The sequence below is a fragment of the Hyperolius riggenbachi genome, chromosome 5, assembly GCF_040937935.1.
Source record: "Hyperolius riggenbachi isolate aHypRig1 chromosome 5, aHypRig1.pri, whole genome shotgun sequence".
NCBI classification, from domain to species: Eukaryota; Metazoa; Chordata; class Amphibia; order Anura; family Hyperoliidae; genus Hyperolius; species Hyperolius riggenbachi.
Window position 1 is genome coordinate 102,025,442 of NC_090650.1, and position 20,685 is coordinate 102,046,126.

The 20,685-nt window shown below is 41.3% G+C and overlaps 1 protein-coding gene across 7 annotated transcripts in view; it reads left to right on the plus strand.

The window, feature by feature from the left end:
• Window positions 1-20,685, plus strand: part of CREB5 (cAMP responsive element binding protein 5) — an 839,414-nt gene that overhangs the window by 330,491 nt on the left and 488,238 nt on the right. Inside the window, exon 2 of one of the 7 annotated variants that reach the window (XM_068236069.1) lies at window positions 6,897-7,055. The exons of the other annotated variants lie outside the window; for them this stretch is intronic. The gene's annotated coding sequence lies outside the window, so the exon portion shown is untranslated. The remainder of the gene's footprint in view (window positions 1-6,896; window positions 7,056-20,685) is intronic. 7 annotated transcript variants of the gene reach the window in all.

A 20,685-nucleotide genomic window follows, 5' to 3' on the forward strand; every position in this document is an offset into this window, starting at 1 on the left:
AATTGAATGAATTGTGAATGTAAGCTAAATACAGATTGGCAATCAGAGCACTGATTACATCATAATAGAAAAGTAGATTTTAAGATATGAAGAACAGAAGAAGACTTTTTTTCTAAACATTTGTTTTTTTCACTTTTTAGTTAAAGTGGAATATAACCCTGCATTTCAACTTTGCTCTAAAACATTATTTACAGCATATTATATGCAAAAAGCATTTTTTTTTACTAGACCAGCATTGGAAGGGTTAAACACAGAGGTGTTAAGTTCCGTGCAGACGTTCAGATAGTTACATTCTATTTAGTTATATGTATATATTTAGAAATGTTACACACTCTTTGGCTGTCCTCCAACTCCTTCTCAGTGAGAGAGATGAGTCACAATAAACACTTAGATACATTTGTGTAAACAAAAAGTATCTAACTCAAGTTCGGATGCGTCTGCAAAAATCTCCAGGGACTTTAAAGCCCTGTGTAACCCTTCCAATGCTGGTCTAGTAAAAAAAAAAAATGCTGGTTGCATATAATATACTGTAAATAATGTTTTAGAGCAAAGTTGAAATGCAGGGTTATATTCTGCTTTAAGTTAAATACAGCACTTTGTTCTTCAAGGGAAAGCTCCTTACTTCAATGGGCAGCTTCTGGCTGCATCCAAAGAGGTGATAACATTATCTTTTGTATGCATTCCTTTGTCTGATATATTTAGTTAACTTTAGCAAACTGCAGAAACTGAGCTCTCTCTGCTTCTAGTATGTGTGTACCTGAAAAGTGATCACTACAGGGATTGTAATATATAAATACAGCAGCTATATAGTAAAATGCAGTGGCAGCTTTCAGAGCAGATAAACTGTACTTTGGGAATTTGTAGACAGACAATATTACTTGTGCACAAAATCAAATAGGAAAACTGTATGGGTAATAAAAGCTAGGAAAGCACATTTTTATTAAATGATTTGCCGGAGTTTTATCCCACTTTAAATAGGTTCCATAGTTTTGGTTCAATTTCCCTGTATCATAGTTGCTGTATATAGACATACTGTATACAGTCGGGAAACACAAATCCACGTCTCTGTCAACAAAACAGAGTTCTGGGAGGAAGTAATAGACTGTGAAAATGTTGTATTTTTAAGTGAACCGCATATTTCGTTCCTTGGATAAACAGTTATTATTAGTTTGAGTCTGATTATGTTGGAAACCTCCATTAATGTTTGCAAATATAATTAAAAACACAGCCACAAGCAGGGTTTTTTTTATGACATTGGTTTTGGCTTTAAGTTCAGAAAGTGCAATGTGACCTTTTTATTATACAGCTCACTTATTATGTTACATTGCATCCAGATTTTCTGATCCATTAATTACGGATGATAAGTGTTCAGGGTTGGTTAGTCTTCAGAAACGGCAAGCGTATTTGTGGTTTGCTCAGTCACATGATCTATGACACAAATTCACTCCGTTCAGCAGGTTCTGTGTTTTGCATTAATCATGTTTGTTGCAGTCCTTAAATAAGAACTCCTAGCTGCATTAAAAATATATCCATCCATTTATATCAGTTATTGAAATTAATATTTGAATACTGTTTCTCTCCTGGCTTATAATTTGTTTGAATATTGCCAATACCTTTTTTTCAACAGTCAACTTTCTCCCAGGGAGTGCTATAAAACTCAAAATTACGTTTTTGCTCTAAAATATTAAACACAATACAAAACGAAAATACAGCAGTAAAAGACATACAGTATATATTGTCACTTGAAGGCATAGTTACACTTCCCTTAGGGCCTGTTTCCACTAGGGCTGTTTGTGCCTGATTTCACACTCACAAATACAGGTCCGGAATCTCAGCCTATTGAAATCAATAGGCTGCTTCCAAATTTATGCATAGTAAAATTCTGAAAGAAAAAGGTCTGAGGCCCATATGCAATTAACTTTTTTTTCCTGAGTTTTCTCCTAGGAGATAATTTTTCATCTTCTATTTCAAATAACTTTTCAGCACTTTATAAATGAAAATGTAACAAAAAGTAGGTGAAAAAGTACTATCAAAATTATTCTGAGGATTTTCTTGCTTTCTGGTGGCTTAAAATGCATTTTATTGACAAGTTTAAAGTTATCACCTAGGAGAAAACTCAGGAGAAAAAGCTAATTGCAAATGGGCCTGAATCTTCAAAACCGTGCACGGCATGGCTACAGGGATTCGGATACATAAGGTCCGTACACACAACGACGGGTCCGTCGTCACCTCCCGCTGGGTGGGCGTTCCAGCGACAGTCCGGCGTGTGTACAGTCTGTCTGCAGACTGATACGGCTGTTTCTGAGAAATCCGCCCGGAGAGACGGACTACCAGTGCTAGTGGAAATCTGCCCTTAATATTATTAAATAGTATTTTTTGTATAGTTATGGTAACATTGCTCGTCACTGGAAAATTATCATGTTGTGTTTAAGTAATTGCTGAGCAAACAAAGCAGATAACGTTATCTGTCCCTACCCACCCTCCCCACCCCCTAAATACCGCAGTAGTTTGCTTTTTTTTGCATTGTTTGCTCGGCTCAGGAAAAACCTTAACTCAAGATCCATACCCATGTCAAGATTTTGTTGTTCGTTTTGGCCCACAATCGCTACATATGCCTGCTATTGTGTAACCATCATTGAACTACCGTCATGATAGATCACATTAAGAATGATCATTCAAATTTCAGCTAAAGACAATGGACTTGAGTGAAAATATTGTGTAATTTGACCAATCACTTTAACGATCATTCGCATCCTTAACGAGCAGCAATCAAGCATAACTAACACCATACTCAGCTCCTTCTAGACATGTAATGGTGTGTTTACAAACATGGTGAAGTCAAGAGAATGGTCCAGGAAGACAAGAGAAGAGGTGATTTCTCTTCACAGGAAGGGCAATGGCTATAAGAAGATTGCAAAGATGTTAAACATACCAAGAGACACCATAGGAAGCATCACATCACATCGCAAATTCAAGGCAAAGGGCACAGTTGAAATGCTACCTGGTCGTGGCAGAAAGAAGATGCTGACTTCAACTGCTGTGTGCTACCTTAAGCGCAAAGTGGAGAAAAGTCCCCATGTGACTGCTGAGGAACTAAAAAAAGATTTGTCAGATGCGGGTACTGAAGTTTCATCTCAGACAATAAGGCGCACACTGCGTAATGAAGGCCTCCATGCCAGAACTCCCAGGCGCACCCCCTTGCTGTCTCCAAATAATAAGAACAGTCGACTGCAATATGCCAAAAGTCATGTGGACAAACCACAAATGTTTTGGGATAGTGTTCTGTGGACTGATTAAACAAAATTAGAACTGTTTGGGCCCATGGATCAAAGCTATGTTTGGAGAAGGAAGAACAAGGCCTATGAAGAAAAGAACACCTTGCCTACTGTGAAGCATGGCGGGAGGGGGGGGGGGGGTCAATCATGCTTTGGGGCTGTTTTGCTTCTGCAGGTACAGGGAAGCTTCAGCGTGTGAAAGGTACCATGAATTCTCTTGAGTACCAGGAGATATTGGATGAAAATGTGATGCAGTCCGTCACAAACCTGGGGCTTGGGAGACGTTGGACCTTTCAACAGGACAACGATCCCAAGCATACCTCCAAGTCCACTAGAGCATGGTTGCAGATTTAAGGCTGGAAAATTTTGGAGTGGTCCCCAGTATAATTTAGATTAGGTAGGTTTAGATTAGGTAGGTGCCCCCCTCAAGTATAGGTTAGGTAGGTAGGTGCCACCCCATAATGGAAGGGTGAGCCGCAGCCGCGGGGAGGGCAGCCCAACCTCTCCCTCTCTTCCCCTCCCCGGGCCGCCCTCGCTGATACACACAATGCTTCCGGCTAAACAGGAAGCAGCGTGTGTATCAGCGTGTATGCAAAGACGGAGATCAGTGGCGATTGGAACGCAGGGAGGTGAGTTGTGTCTATTTCTCTATTTCCAGCGCTTCGCTGCTGCGCGCTCACTCTGCATTTGAGGGGGGAGCACGGAGGGCGGCCCGGGGAGGGGAAGAGAGGGAGAGGTCGGGCTGCCCTCCCCGTGGCTGCGGCTTCCCCCTCCATTACAGCGCCCCACTCCCAACAGCGCTCAGGGCGCCAGCACGGGCCGCGCGGCCCTAAAAACGGGCAAGCTGCTATGTAAGGCGTGCATAGCGGGCGCTCCCTCACATTAAGCTGCGCTGCTTTGGCCATTGAGAGCAGCTGTACACACGCTAGATTCTCAGCTGAAATAACACTGAACAACCATCTCAGCCAATAATTGTCTAGCATGTGTAGGAATTGTGAAGATGGTTTCGTGTAACAAATGTTGACAGACACTGTTGTCCTTGGAGCTGTAAACAAAGGAATCTGTTTATCTAGTTTTCTTCCTGACTGATTCAAATCTGTGAGTCAGCCAGCTGGCTAGAAAAAGTGTTGAAAATGTCAACAGCTAATTAAACGTTGTTTTCAAAAAAGCTTAGATGCTGCATGCTAAGTAAAAATAAAATGCAGAGATTTTCAAATCATGTAACCCATGTATTTAATTAAAAATGGTCCAAAGACAACATAGTGGAACTGAGAAATATTGTTGCTTTTGAATAATATATATTATATATATGTTGGGACAGGGATATATTTACCGCTTTGTTGCAATACCCCTTTTTTTAACAGTGCTCCATAAATGTTTGGGAATTAAGCAGAAAAGTTGTGAAATATTTGTGTTACGTTATATGTATTTTAGGTTCTCCTGTGTTATATGCTTAATTAACTTCATTATGCATTAGGGTAACTGATATGGACTGGAGGCTTATGGAGCCATGCTGTTGTAACGTGTAGAATGTAGTTTGTCATGTTTTTTCTGAAATAAGCAAGGCCTTTGCTAAACAAAAAAGTCTGCTTCAAACTTAAGTCTACCCTAACTGAGCTTTGCCCCAAGGAAATGGAGATTACTTATATGACCTTTCTATACTTTGCAAAGTTTTTGTGAATGCAGTATCAATCTGTCGATAACGACCACCTCAACCGATAATCAGGCATGTGTATGGCAGCCCCCAACCCATGAGCTATCCGCCCGGCAGTTAGACTTGCCCGACCAACTACTTAGCTACTTTGAGGACTCTGCTAACCCGCCTACCGTGTCACATCACACATGTGCATTTTACTCTGAGACAAATGTACATCTCGCATATAAGCCAACCCGTGTATAAGTCAAGGTACCCACTTTTACCTCAGAAACCAGAAAGAAGTGATTGACTCGTGTGTAAGCCCCCTTACCAGTATAGCTTCCTCCACAGTAGCCAGATGTGCCCCAATAGCCAGATGTGCACCAAGGATGGCATCATAGATATGAGACACAGTGATTGCAACACAGGAAGAATTCCTGACGATTGCACTGCTGACACGTTGCTGACACGCTCCACTCCACAAGCAGGGGGACACAGGTAGTCTTGAGCAGCCCACTTTGCAAACCATGTTGCAGGGGATGAAGGGAACAGACACAGCAAGGAACCAGCTGGCAAAAGCAGGATCACTAGTGCAAGATCCTTACGCCCCTCAGCCAGTAACAAAACCTGCTCCATCATCTGTTCTGCTCCATTGACTCGCATATAAACCAAGGGGGTAACTTTACAGCACATTTTTTGTGCTGAAAATTAGGCTTATATGCAAGTTTTCATGATAGCGGTCCTTTAAAGATAACATTTATAGATAAGAGCCTTTCTGAAATACTGTACTTAATAAGTAAAATGGTCAGAATTTAGCTAAAGCCAGATATTAATTCAACAAAATGTACTCCTAATTGTATTTGATGAAGCCGTTCTCCATTTGTTCACCTATGCATTTAAATTGTGTCGCTAACCTCATTTAATGGAACATTAATCCTGATCTTGTATTCCATCCTCACCAAGACATAGTCATTCACTGGTGCCACTGTGCTGATTACTGCAGAGAAATATGGCCGGTACTGAAAAATAATGGTGAACCTGGCAATTATTTTACTAACAGTATAAAAATGGGCATTCTCTAACGATAACGTTGTGTTACTTGCCATGTGCTCTCTGAATGAAATAAAGGCACATGCTCTGCACTCTGCATGGTCATGTTCAAGGTCAGTTAATACTCTGTTAATCTGTGTAATAAAGACTGTCCCTGCGAGTTTTAGCAACTCTGAGGGAGAGTAATTCGGGGAGCCCCAAATTACCCTTGCTTGGGATGCACATCATTCGCCCCCTGCAACTGCAGACTGCCAGCCACTGTAGCAGTGCTGATCAATGCTATAGAATCCGATTAATTAACATGGCCACCCTTCCCCTCAGTCTGTTAACAAACTCTCTGAGCAATTTATGAAATAACTAGCTTGTGGCGCAGGCTACGCTGATCACCACTTTTATAAATCAGGTGATCTGAGAGTCGTCTTTATCTTGCAAATATAATGATTATTTTCTGGTAAAAGATCGCTATGATTGAATTTTCCCATCCTTTACTTTTAAAACTTCTAATTTTGATCTGAGATGAGAGCTGTAGTCCTGAAATGAGATTGAGGAGTTGCATCTCCTTATGACAAGGCCCCGAACACTTGCCATGCCGAACCCTTGACTCCCCGGTCTTTGAGCTTCAGATTAAATTGCTGGATATCATCCAGTATTTCCACCTGGGCTGTAGCAAAGGCCACATTCACTTTGGGGAGCACAGACTGCAGAACGTTGTGTTGTTTTCTCCTTGCCTTCTCCATGGTGATCTTGGGTGTTGACTGAAAATTTATGCTGCTGTATTAAAACCAGATTCCCAGGAGAAATGAAAAAAACTGGCCCTCGGTTTTGTTTACTAATGGTATAGCTGTTTGAGAATTGTGATGAATTGGTAGCAGATATTAACCAGTAAGATAAAGGCAACAGCGACCCACTTTTATTTATTATTATTTATCTTTCAGATGGCTGACTTCACTTTGTAGTTGAGGTTGAGCATATGGTTATTCCGGCGCTCGTTTTACTGATTTAGCAAAGCTGTTCTGCGAGGAACAAAGAACGAGGGTTTAGTTTGTCTACATCCGTTCGCCTAATCATGTGTTATTCATAAAGTCACTTTAGCAGTGAGTATCTTAGTTTCCCATTTCAAAGTTATTTCGTCTAAAACTGATAATGAAGGACTTTAGAGAGCCGCGTCTATTGGTGAATGTCAATTGTTAAATATGGCCAAATGGAATGGGGTAAATGAAATGGCAAAATTCCTAAAGGGTACCTGAAGTGTTTTTAAAGTCAATGGGAACCTTTTAAAAAACAAAAAAAGCCAGATACTTACCTAGGGAGAGAGAAGGCCCTGGGTCCTAATGAGCCTTCCCTCTCCTCTCCCAGTGCCCATTCCAGCGCTGTCAAATAGTCAAATACTGCTCTCTCTGCCGCCGAAGGGAGGCTTTGGAAGTTTTCAGGATCCCGAGTGCTCCCAAAGATGGGCTGTCCAACACTGCACACGTGCGAACGCCCTCTCTCGTGCACTCGTGCGCGCACAGTATGGAGCCGCCTGTCTGCGGAAGTACTCGGCTCCCACAGAATTCCGAAGTCCTCCGCAGCGGGGGATTTCAATGAGGGAGCCCAGTACTGCAACAAGGGCACCGGGAGAGGAGAGGGAAGGCTCATTAGGACCCCAAGTTTTGCCTCTCCTTAGGTAAGTATCTGGTTTCTCCTATTAGCTTTAAAGACACACTGAAGCGAAAAAAACATTATAATATAATGAATTGGTTTGTAGTGCGGATAATTACTGGAACATTAGTAGCAAAGAAAATATTCTCATATTTTTATTTTCATTTATATAGTTTTGTTTTTTTATAACATTGCATCATTTTCTAATATTTGCAGTTTGCACACTACTCAGCATTCTAAATGATTTTACAGAGTAGGCCAGTGAACTTTTGAACTGTTCTCTGCAGAAAAAAAAAACAATACAGTGCCAGACACTTGCAATAACAAGCTTCAGAAGACAGAGCTCTTTGCGACTTTGAAAGTCGTGGAGCTTAATGGCTCTTTTGCATAGATAACAACTGGAGTTTCCTAACTCTTTCTGTACTGGAAACAATATTAGACTTATGTCTCTGCTCCTAATGTTTTATTTCTTAGTTGTACTACACATACAAATCACTATATCATATTTTTTTTTTCACTTCAGTGTCTCTTTAAGGCCATATTTTCGTACTATTTCCTTACAGATGGATGGATGCCAATGCGGCCTGCCCTTCATGCGCCGCCAGTAGGTGGCCCCAGTATCCGCTGTTTGCTGGTAAATCCGACTTGACAGCAGCTTGTCGACTCTAAAACAGGAAGGGGAGGCATGAGCTTCAATGTTGACGCCTAGTGCATGCCCAATGCACTCCCATAGCAGCTAAAGACACGCCCCCTCACTGCCTCCTGTCTTTCCCCTGTGCCCGAGATACGCATGAGATGACTGCACAGTGCCCATGAAATAGTACTGGGGTCATGGCCAACTTTCCAGGGAAATGCAAATTTTAAAAATGGATTTTAAAGATGAAGATCCCGGTAGGAAGTGGTGAAAACTGTGCGGATGGAGTCAGGTGGTATTTTTTTTGTTTTGTTTTTAAAGGAATACTGTAGGGGGGTGGGGGAAAATGAGTTGAACTTACCCGGGGCTTCTAATGGTCCCCCGCAGACATCCTGTGTCCGCGCAGCCACTCACTGATGCTTCGGCCCAGTTCACTTCTGGAATTTCAGACTTTAAAGTCTGAAAACCACTGCGCCTGCGTTGTCGTGTCCTCGCTCCCGCTGATGTCACCAGGAGCGTACTGCGCAGGCACAGACCATACTGGGCCTGCGCAGTGCTCTCCTGGTGACATCAGCGGAAGCGAGGATCGGGCAACGCAGGCACAGTGGTTTTCAGACTTTAAAGTCTGAAATTCCAGAAGTGAACTGGAAGTGGGGCAGGGGCATCGGTGAGTGGCTGCGCGGGCATAGGATGTCTGCGGGGGACTATTAGAAGCCCCGGGTAAGTTCAACTCATTTACCCCCGACCCCCCTATAGTATCCCTTTTACAGGTTTGCTTTAAGGACATAAGATCATTTTGGCTAAGAAAAAAATAAAGGCAAATGCCTTTCAGGACATATATAGTGTAGGCAATAGATATTTCTGAGCTCTTCTTCTCTTTTCTTTGTGTGTTTGTAAGTCTCAGCTGTAAGCAGAGGTGTGCAATCAAAGAAATGAATTGGTTATGACAGCACATAGTTGGCGAACAGACATTTGGCATTGTGAAATATCCCTATCTGTAAACAGTCCTGCCTGCATGAGTAAAACACTCACTGCAGTAGAAAATATGGATTGAAATTCAAAAATTGGAACGGTTATGTCCACTGAAAGGTGGACTCTTGCCATTGCTACATGAAAGCGTATAATTCAGCATGTCTAGAAAATTATAGCTTGCGGAGTTCTGAACTGGAAAGGTAATCTTAATAACATTAAATTACCCAAGGATTTGTGTATCCATGACATGTGCTGTATCGTTTAAGCGCTCAAAGTGCTTGGCTTTGCTAATTAAGGATAACACTGGTGAGCCAGACCAGTGGCCTCACTATACTGCAGGCTACTTGGAAAATTTGTCCTTTTGTTTTTGTTCTGTAACATCCGTCTGTTGGAGTAAACGCGAAGCTTTGCCACACTGCGGACATCTGTGCAAGCTTTCTCTATGCCTAAAATTGGTCAAGTAATTAATATGGAATTGTAGACTCCATCATGAACTCTACTAAAACTATTATTTTATCTTTGAAATAAGTAAGATTGAAATTAACACTCTCATGTTTTAATTCCTTGAAGCACCCCTGAACTGAAAAATAAAAGTCAAAATAAACATAAACAAATCATCCTTACCACCTTCCGTTTCCTGTTTATTCACTGTGATCGAACTAATTCTCAGTCCTACATTTTAAAAATGGCGATGACTCTGTAACAGTTTCCAGTTCAGCACTCTGTTAACCAGTAATATCGCTTGAGTCATAGGGAAACCTGGACATTACCTTGAACATCAGTTGTCCTTTCAGTTATAACTGACAGCAACTGATATAGTGGAAAAGGGCCCTAAGGCTTTCAGCTTCCTGAGAGACAAGTCTGACAACATCTTGTCAGAACTGCAAGGAATCGTTATAAGAAGAAAACGGTAAGCTTCTGAGAGGAACTGATGGCGAGGTAAGAATGTAATATTAATTTGCAAGTAAATCATGTGCGTATTTTAAATAATTTTACTTGGTTCAGGTCCCTTTACGGGGTTCTGGTTGTCAGATCTCCCCTCATTTTGTTGCCTCATGGGCTGTTCTCAAAGATAAAGGACGGATTTCAACTGTGCTTGTTTACCGGATTTACCTTTGCTGGAGGGGACTTGAACCAAGCCAGAGTTACCTTTGCTGGTGAAGGGGGGGAAGGGGGGAGAGGGGGGGGGGGTAGTGGGCGGAGATCCACTGGGACCCATTGGAACTCGAACCAGCCCTGACTGCCTATGAATTAGTGAGGACAGTGAATGTGCTGTCAGTCATCATAATGAATGGTATGTATTCCTGCAACAGAAAGACATTCTTTAAGTTAAAATTCAATGCACATGTCATGTGTGGATAAAGCTTTAAAGAAGCACTGTGAAGAAAGACTTAAAAACTAAAATTTAACAACTTAATGCCATTGGCTGGAGGGGCTGGAGGGTTCAAATGCTTTATGGTGCATGTGCACTTGAACTTAAGTGGAATTGCAGGACTTTTAAAAAAATCCTTAAAGCACTGAAGGTGCACAAACAGGATGTTATTAATGCTCAATTTTGCAGGAAGTCATTAAAATACATGTGTACAGATATGTATACAGAGTCAGACTGGGCTGTTGTAGAGCTGAGGAAATCCACTTGCTGGCCAAGTAGCAGTAATCATGTGATGCTACTCACAGTGAAAGCTTACTACAGGTTTCTATTGGGAGCAATAATACATGGTTTCTGCTACTTAACCAGCAGGTGGATTTCCTCAGCTTCACACAAGCCCAGTCCAACACTTTATGTATAAGATATGCATATATCCTAAAGTAAAATGCCCTGTAAATTACTTTCTTGGTAGATGCTATTTTAAATCTGATGGTTCTGATCCCTTACTGTATTGGTTTTAGAATTGTCCATCTCATCATAAGGCATTCTCAAGATTTTCTTTATTTCCAAAAGCACTTACTGAAGCGGGGTTGCTCAGTCCAACTTCCAGAATAGTTTGTGAGCAAGTAGGCTAGGCATAGGACATCTTTGTAGAGATCCTTTCCAGAAATGCTTATAAAATCATAAAGGAAACTTTCAAGTTCCACCATGAGGAGAAGGACTGGTCTAAATCCTTTCTGTAAAGGCCTGTACCCACTATGGGATCGATTTTTCCGACAACAGGTTATTTGTTTGAGCGATGAGTGATAGTTTCCGCGATCTCTCGACTTGGGTACAGGCATGCGACTAGGTGAACAACGCTTTGCAATGCTCGGCGATAACTACCACCACAGCGGATCAGATCTTTAAGGTCCCCCATGATGAATCCTGTGCAAAGTACCACGATCATTTGAACGGATATCATATGTTCCTGGGGGCAGGAAGATGGATCAGGAAACCTCACAGCGACGCCTCCCAACAAACAAGGTTTGCTGATCCATTGTCAGGTGAGTATTTATCTTAACGGGCAACAACTATCAGATTAAAAACACTGAAAGTGACAGACAGCTACATACAAATAAAGTCATTTACAATGCATTTTACTGTGGGGCAGATGTACATAATGTGCAGTGCAGAACTGAAGGGACTGCCTTTTTTTGGAGGGAATTACAGTTCAAAGCCCTAGTTTTGCTGAAAGAAACCTTCAGTGTGGACTCTGGGACGCCAATTACCAACCTGCAGTTCCCCCCCACTCTAGCAATGATGTAATGGGGGTGGGGCTAACTACCATCTCAGCTGCAACCATGTCTTCATAGTGACTGCCAGCTGTCTGGCCACCCATGAAGTGACCTACTTCATGGCTGGGGACATGCGAGTGACTGTCTGAGGTAAAACAGGAGGAGAGCAGTGACACACTGCAGATTCTGCCACTGACAGCTGAGCTTTTTATTTTAATGGTGCGAAAATGTAGCAATATAATTTTAAACACTTTTTTTTTAGTAACTGAATTTCCATAAAATGTAATTATGAAAAAAAATGTACTCAAACTAGGGGCAATGGAAGTGAGAATAATTTCCTGCTCTATAAGTTTCTGCTCAAAAGTAAAATCATTTTTGGAGAAGGCCTCTCTTAAGACAGCGTACGTGAATGTCTGGTGCCATAGAGGCACAGTGACAAGGGTAGAATATCAGTACATTTACAGATACTCTACTATTCAAAGTGTTAATTTTCGTTAGTAAAATTTCGTTAATTTGTACCGATATTCTACTACAGCTAAACCTAACCCTACTCTCACATAGAATCCTCCACTACCAATGCCAAATCCTACCCCCCGGTGATGCCTAACCCTATGCCCCCCACCCCCTGTAGTGCCTAACTTTAAAGAGGAACTGTCCCGAAAATCTTAACATTTAAAACACATACATATAAGAAGTACGTTTCTTCCAGAGTATAATGAGCCATAAATTACTTTCTCCTATGCTGCTGTCACTCACAGTAGGTAGTAGAAATCTAACATTGCCGACAGGTTTTGGGTTAGTCCATCTCTCTATAGGGGATTCTCAGCATAGCCTTCATTGTGTATAAAGACATTCCCTGAAAAATATTAATACAATGATGCTGGCCAGCCTTCCTGCTCACTGCACACTATTTTGGTAGTTGGACAGAGCAACTGCCATTCACTAAGTACTTTTAAAAATAAAGAAAACCCTGAGAACTCCCTTATGAGAAGATGGGCTAGTCCAAAATCTGTCGGTAATGACAGATTTCTACTTCTTATTATAAGTGACAGGAACATAGGAGAAAATTAATTTATGGCTCATTTTACTCTGGGAGAAATGTACTTCTTATTTGTATGTGTTTTAAATTTTAACATTTTCGCGACAGTTCCTCTTTAAGTGCCCTGCACAAACCCCTTTCTGAGGCCTAACCCTCCCCCTCCCTGCACAAACCCACAAACCCCCTTCCTGACGCTTAACCATCCCCACTGCACAAACCCCCTTCCCAATAACTAACTCTAAACACCCCTGCCCCCCCCCCCCACACACACACTCACACACAAAAAACAAAAAACAGTCAAAACCCCTCCCCAGCTAAACATGATAATAATTTCCCCCTTGTCGCCGGCTTAAAAGCAGAGAGAAAACCCCACAAAAAAAACGCGTATCGCCTGGTGCCAGATTTTCCCTTTTGGCACCAGCTTGCCAGTATTTTTAATTAAAGTCTATGGCGGCCCCCTATTTGTCCAAAAGCTGCATGCCCCCCATTTGTCTGAGACCCTGAAGACTTTCTAGCTTGGATCCAGGGCCGGTTCTCTCATGAAGCAAAGTGAAACACTTGCATCAGGCGCAGAGATTACAGGGGCAGCATGTTTGTATTGTGTTTACACTAAAAGCATGCAGACAGAGTAGGAGGAGAAGCAAGAGGAGAGCGAGGTGAAGAGGTCATCATTGGGGAAAAGCAGCTTGTTGTGCTGTGTGAGGAGTCTGACAGTGAGTGAGGAGGCAGGAGAGCAGCAGTATTTCATTTGACTTGCACAACAGAAGGGAGGAGGTGGCACTGCTGTTCTTACTGAGGAGGAATGGAGAATAGCCGACCGACTGAGGGTGAGCAGTTTGTTTGTCACAGACTTGTAGCCAGCCAGTGAGCCAGCAAGTGTGTTTTTGTGTTGAGCTGCAGCATGTCATGTCTCAGGTTGTTGCATATGCACCCTCACTGACTAAAGCAGAATAAATAGTCGGGTACTGTGTGATCATTTCAAATTGGGGGGGGGGCATGGTGGGAGGGGGGGTGCATTCTCACACGTTTGCCTCAGGCAGCAAAAACTCTAGAACCGGCCCTCTTTGGATCCAGAGTCATTTCATGCAATCTGTGTCGCTCTTAGAAAACAAGATGTGAGATTTCTTCTCCGGTGACCATACCTAAGCAGCTACAGACGTCCGTCCCTTCATTTTTTATGCAAGTTTTGATTTCTTTCTTTAATGCACTCAGTAAACTGACCCACTCATGCACATTTCTAATTTATTGCAACAAAGACTTGTGTTTCTCCTGACATCATAGTTTGCTGTGGATACGTAAGTAATACTGCCAAACAATAAACAACGTTGCTCGCCTTGACAAGGCTCCGTTCAGCCCCTCACTCTCCGGAAAATATGATATATTTACCACGGTCTCAAATAGAGATATTATTGAACCACGGAATGATTTTTTTTTCTTCTGAAATAACATTAAGAAATACTATCTGAACACAGAACTATTAGACATGACAACTTCTCTATCTCCCTTCTGACAGGCAACATGAGACGCGGGTTCAGAAAAAAATCATATGTAGTGTTTCTGCGTATTAATAATTCACAAGCTGAAAGTGCATAATGCTGAGGAAATATATTGAAGGAAGATTAATTGTTCTGTTAGGCTTTAAGACCAGAGTAAAGTATTTCAGTTACTCACTACAGCTCTCAAATTGCCCTCATTTATTTTTGGATTGAAATGACACGTTCATATTTAACCCTATGTGGAGGATTGTCATGTGTTGGCTGGATCTTACGCAGAACATGTTAACATATTGTGATTTCTAGTGATGCAACTGATATGTAGCGTGTAGATAAGGAGCAAGAAGAGAGGCTGTCATGTACTAAAGCATCACAAGAAAACATTTGGGAATATACTGTATATACCTGTGTGTGTAAGCTGACATTTTTGGGGGGTTGCTTTAGGGAGGCTCCCATCTCAGATAAAATGACCTGTCAGCATCTGTTGTCTCTCCCCCCACCACACACACTTTGTTAAAAGTGCAGCTAGCTTTTGTGCCCCCCTTCCCTAAGTATAAGAGGTGTTGGGGGCTAAAGGGGCCGGCCTCTCTCCACACCAGAGCACAGTTACCTAGTCCAGCACCAGGATCTCTTCTCTTCCATACCGCAGCCTATCACGTGACATTGCGAGACTATAAATAGAGGCTTTGACATTTTACTTCAGTTTAAGTGAAATTCCACTTTCACAAAAAATGCAATAGATTTCTATCAATGCTGCACATTTTTTAAATTATTGAATGTTATGAAAAATTAATTTTCCATTTCAATTTGCAACCAGCTATAATATTTCCATATCTGACTTCTGGTAAAAGTTGCACTATTTTTCAAGTATGGAATCTGTACTCCACGTCCAGTACAGACAAGACACTTACAGACAAGACAAGACAAGTACTGTCCAAATTATTTTGAGTATTTCCTTTCTTGCTTGTGTTTTAAAAGGCATCGTATTGAAGAGGTGTGAAAATATCATATAGGAGAAAACTCCGGAGAAAAAGTGAATCACATATGGGCCTTGTTATCTAATATACTAAAAGGCAGTTGTAGTATGGCGTGGATGGAGTGCAATGAGCGCACATTACAACCGCCACCTACTAAACTTGGGTTGGGGGAAGGAGAGGGCACGGGCTGTAGAAGCTACATGTTGGGTGCGCTTGGGCAGCGGGGGAGGGAGGGCCTCACAGCGTGAGCCCAAATTTCTGTCTCTAGCCGCAAATCGTGGCTTTTACAATAGGTGCCTACATTGGCGCTATTTTTTCTGTAAGGGCTCCTGTACCCTTTTTTCCGGTTTGGTGAAAATAATAAATATGCCTATTTTAGAGATGGCCTTTTGAAATTTGGAAATGGAAAGACATAACTCAATCAGCTGCTGTGTACCTCTGGGTTTATGCAGCCATCTTATGACTGCCTCTTTTATGGTCGATGCACTTTAGATATTATGTTGAACATTGATTGACTACATCTTTCAAATTTGCCAAAAACTTGTGTTCACGTGTGGTAAGGCATCAATCTTCCCATAACAGATGAGGCAGACAAATTTGTTGATATGTGACCAGTTTCAGGGGACTATGGTGTTTACATATTTTATGCTGCAAACTCACCCTTAACCAGACTGAGTGTTTTAAATCGATACAAGGAGCTGGTCTAAGATAAAATGTACTGTACGCTCTTTAGGAAATGAGGTCTTGCACACTTGCATAATTTATAAATGATTACCAGAGAGCAACAGACAGTAATGGCAATGTTTCTTGGTGAAGACTTGCATGAATAAAGATCTCACTTCACGCAAATCAACACCCACATTTAGCAGCGTTCCTGATGTGGGGTAGGCTTTGCAAACTGAGAAGGTACTTAAACTAAAATGTGTTGAGAGAAATATGGAAGTAGCTATTGATGACCTTCTGAAAATACAAGTTGCATGACTGTAACACTGATCTTTGTGCGATCACACTGAGCCAGTGCAGATTTAACAAATATTAGTGGCTGTCAGAACATCTGATCTGCATACCATAAAGATGCCAGAAATGTTAATATTGTATATTAATGTAGTCCTGGCAGTTTTCCACAGCATCTTACAGAGTCCGTAGAACTATTCACATCATTAACTGTGTCTCATTTGGACTTACCAGTACTCATCATTATTAATCCCTTGCACTGGCAAAATACATGCAAACAGCTATGTTCAAAATTACCTCCGCACTCCTTTCATAAGAGTAAAAGCATAAATCCTTTTATTAGAATATCATAGAAAAATAGCACAATATGGCAGCATGCAAGCTGACGCATTTCTGACCCAACCGGGTCAGTAATGAGAAACCTCAGGCCAGCTTCAGACTGCAGATTGGCATTGGCATTAGCAGTTCGGTGCGGCCCGGGGCCTTCGAGGATTAGTTAGTTATGTTAGTATGCGGTAATCCCCGCCTGGCAGCAGGAATTGACGCTCACTTCCTGTTGCCCGATCTATGACGTGCGTGGAAGCATATTGCTGAAATATGCTTGTGCGCATGTGCAATATGAAAAACTGTGGCAGATTTTTTAAATACATGCTGGTTACCATAGACTTACATGACTTCTGCTCCGACGCAGATTGCAGCAGAGCGGCACAGTAATGTAGATCTGTCCGTGCGTTAAATTGGGCACTTTCAGCGCAGCTTACAGAAACGTGAGGAGTGTGAACTACCCTATAGACTTTCATTAGGCTGCAGTGGGGTGCGCCCCAGTGAAAAGCCCTCAAACACTACAGTATCTTGCAATAAGCCAATTCAGCAAGAAAAGGTTTCCTGTTTAGAACTGGCCCACACTCCCCCAGCACGTCTGTCAATTTAGGGTCTCTGCAAGGATGAGCACACCTTCTTTTTGCTGGGGGATTCAGTCTTCTGCCCATTATTATTATTATTATTATTTAGCATTTATTTAGCGCCCTGCCCTTGCAAGCTTACAATCTAAAGGAATAGGGGGAGAGAGAAGAGTTGGCATAGTATACAATACCTAAGACATAAAACCAGGATCACAGGGAAAAGACTTGATTTATCTTCTAAAATAGTCAGTGGAGATAATGGTTATAAGTCAGTATCATAATGCTGGGAATACACGGGTCAATTTTTCCGCTTGATTCTCCTGCTCGATTGTTTTGCCGCTCGATTCCACAGTCAATTCTCTTATCTTCCGCTCGTTTTTCTTATCTTTTTCCATTCACTTCAATCCGGAATCGAGCGTCGAAACGATTGGGCGGGAGATCGGACATGTCGGTAATTATCTATCGAGCCGTCTTAATGGCTCAAAATCGAGCCATGTATTCCCAGCATAACATCTTGTGCCATTGGCTGCTATGTAAAGTTAAGTTACTGGCTATAGGTTTGCTTTAATTGTGCTGCAATGCCTGAAGAGTTACAGGACAATCGGGATATACGGCCGAATGCAAACCTCAACAAATGTAACACATGTTCCTTCTCCGTAAGGCCACAAACTGGATTCCACTGCTTCTAGTGCACGTCAGCAGAGTAACTGTGCATCGCTGGAAATGGTGTGATATACACGTAGAGTCGGTGCCCACAATGATATCATACATAGTGAGTGACTGCAGCTTTGCTCTCATTTCAAGTTGGATTTCCCCTGGACTTTGAAATTTGGCTTGAATTTCAGAAATGCATCTGACACTGGTTTCTTGGCCAAACACCCAGATTTACCCTTCATCACCTCTACCTTACCCCACTTCTGCAGTGATCTAATCATACATATACGTGCCTTGGCATTCCTTCTGGCAGCTTCAAAAATCTCTTCAGCAGACTAAGATTTTATTGGCCTATACTTGCAACTGTAGTCAAAATAAGCATTTCTGCTGGGCTGTAAACCCCACAGATTATTGTGAGTTGGGCCCAAGTTGTAAAGCATCGGATACTTCGGAACGTTTCCCTCTTGATAAAGGAAACAGGAATCGTGAACCACAATCTATGCTGTTTTGCCATGAAGGAAAACATCTGGTCAGCTGTTGTTTTATTATTTACCCATTCATTCTTCTTATTAATCATAATGCTTACAGAGTATGTTGTTATTTACCACCTAAAGCGGAATGAAGCCCAGCATTTCTTCTTTGCTCTAATAGATTATTTACAGCATATTATATACAACCAGCATTTTTGTTTTTACTAGAACAGCATTCAAAGGGTTACACACAGGCCTTAGAAGCTCCCCTGCAGGGAAAGCTGGACGAATCCGAACTAGAGATAATGTTATCTTGTGTTTAATCACTTTACCCCCACGCGTACGAATTTCTCCGTCCCTTTTTCCATCCTTTCACCACCAGGGACGGAGAAATCCGTACTTTCCGTGCTCCCGCCGCTGCCCACGCTCCCGCTCGCTCTAGCGCGCACTCCCGCTCGTAAACACGCCGCCGGCCGCTCACCCGGAGATCAATGAACGTGAAAATCCATTCCCGTTCGTTGATCTAATCCCCGCAATGATCCGCTGCTTCTCCAATAAGCAGCGCGATCATTGTGAACAAAAAAACTTTCACAGCCTCCTAGTACTTCCTGCATGCGTCCGGAAGTTACTGTTGCCATCTTGTGGCCAAATAGTAAATCTACACCCTAAATCATTTTTCACATACAAATAAATGTGTTTTACACAAAAAATTAACTCCTTACCTCCCACACTCCCCAATTTTTTTTTTGTAATAAAAAAAAAAAATTACAATTAAAAAAATACATAAATAGTTACCTTAGGGACTGAACTTTTTAAATATTTATGTCAAGAGGGTATAACACTGTTACTTTATAAACTATGGGCTTGTAATTAGGGATGGACGCAAAACTGAAAAAATGCACCTTTATTTCCAAATAAAATATTGGCGCCAAACATTGTGATAGGGACATAATTTAAACGGTTTTATAACCGGGACAAATGGGCAAATACATTTCATGGGTTTTAATTACAGTAGCATGCATTATTTAAAGAGACACTGAAGCGAAAAAAAAATATGATATAGTGAATTGGTTGTGTACTATGAATAATTACTAGAGGATTAGCAGCAAAGAAAATATTCTCATAGTTTTATTTTCAGGTATATAGTGTTTTTTCTAACATTGCATCATTCTATAATATGTGCAGATTACACAACACTCAGCATTCAAAATGAGTCTTTCAGAGCAGTCTGTGAAGTAATGACCTCTCCTCTAGCAGAGGAAAAGTAAATAGTCCAGGAACAGTTGAGATAATAAAAGTCAGATAACAGCCCTCTCCACAACTAACTTAGTCGGAGAGCTTAATGACTTGTTTGCATAGAGATAACAACTGGAGTTTCTCAACTCTTCCTGTACTGGAAACAATTACACTGATGTATCTGATCTTAATGTTTTATTTCTTAGCTGTGCTACACATACAAATCATAATATCATCATTTTTTTTTCGCTTCAGTGTCTCTTTAAAAACTATAAAGGCCGAAAACTGAAAAATAATAATTTTTTTCCCACATTATTCCTATTTTCCCATTAAAACACATTTAGAATAAAATAATTCTTGGCATATATGTCCCAGCTATAGAAAGCCTAATTGGTGGCGAAAAAAACAAGATATAGTTTATTTCATTGCGATAAGTAATAATAAAGTTATAGACGAATGAATAGAAGGAGCACTGAAAGGTGAAAATTGCTCTGGTGGTCAAGGGGTAAAACCCCTCAGTTGGGAAGTGGTTAATTATATCACGTGAGGAATGTAAACAAACCCTTCTCTGACACTGCAAACTCTCCTGAAGACAGTGAGACAATCAGAAAGCATCAGAAAGCATTTGTGCTGATGAATAAAGCAGTTATGAATAAAATGCAAAGTCAGCTTTCAGAGCAAAAAAAGCTTACTTTGGGAACGTATAATTTCTAAATGAATAATAATACTTATGCACAAAAGCAAATATGATAACCGTATGGCATATAAAAAGTAGGAAAACATGTTTTTATTGAATATTATGACAGGGTTTTATACCACTTTGAAGAGGAGCTGTAACCAAGGATTGAACCTCATCCTAATCACCTTTACCTTTTTTCAAGTAGATCATCAGGTGGGGTCTGTATGGCTGATATTGGGGTGAAACCCCTCCCACAGTGTGATGCCAGGACCTAGGTCCTTACAGTTTCCTGTCTAAAAACCTTTAGACCTTTCATTTTGGGAAATAACAGCTGTTTCCAACTGCTAAGCAGCCAGTATCTTCCTCTGTGCATATGTATATCTATAAAAAAAAAACACCTTTTAGCCTATGGCATTGTTAGGGGGCG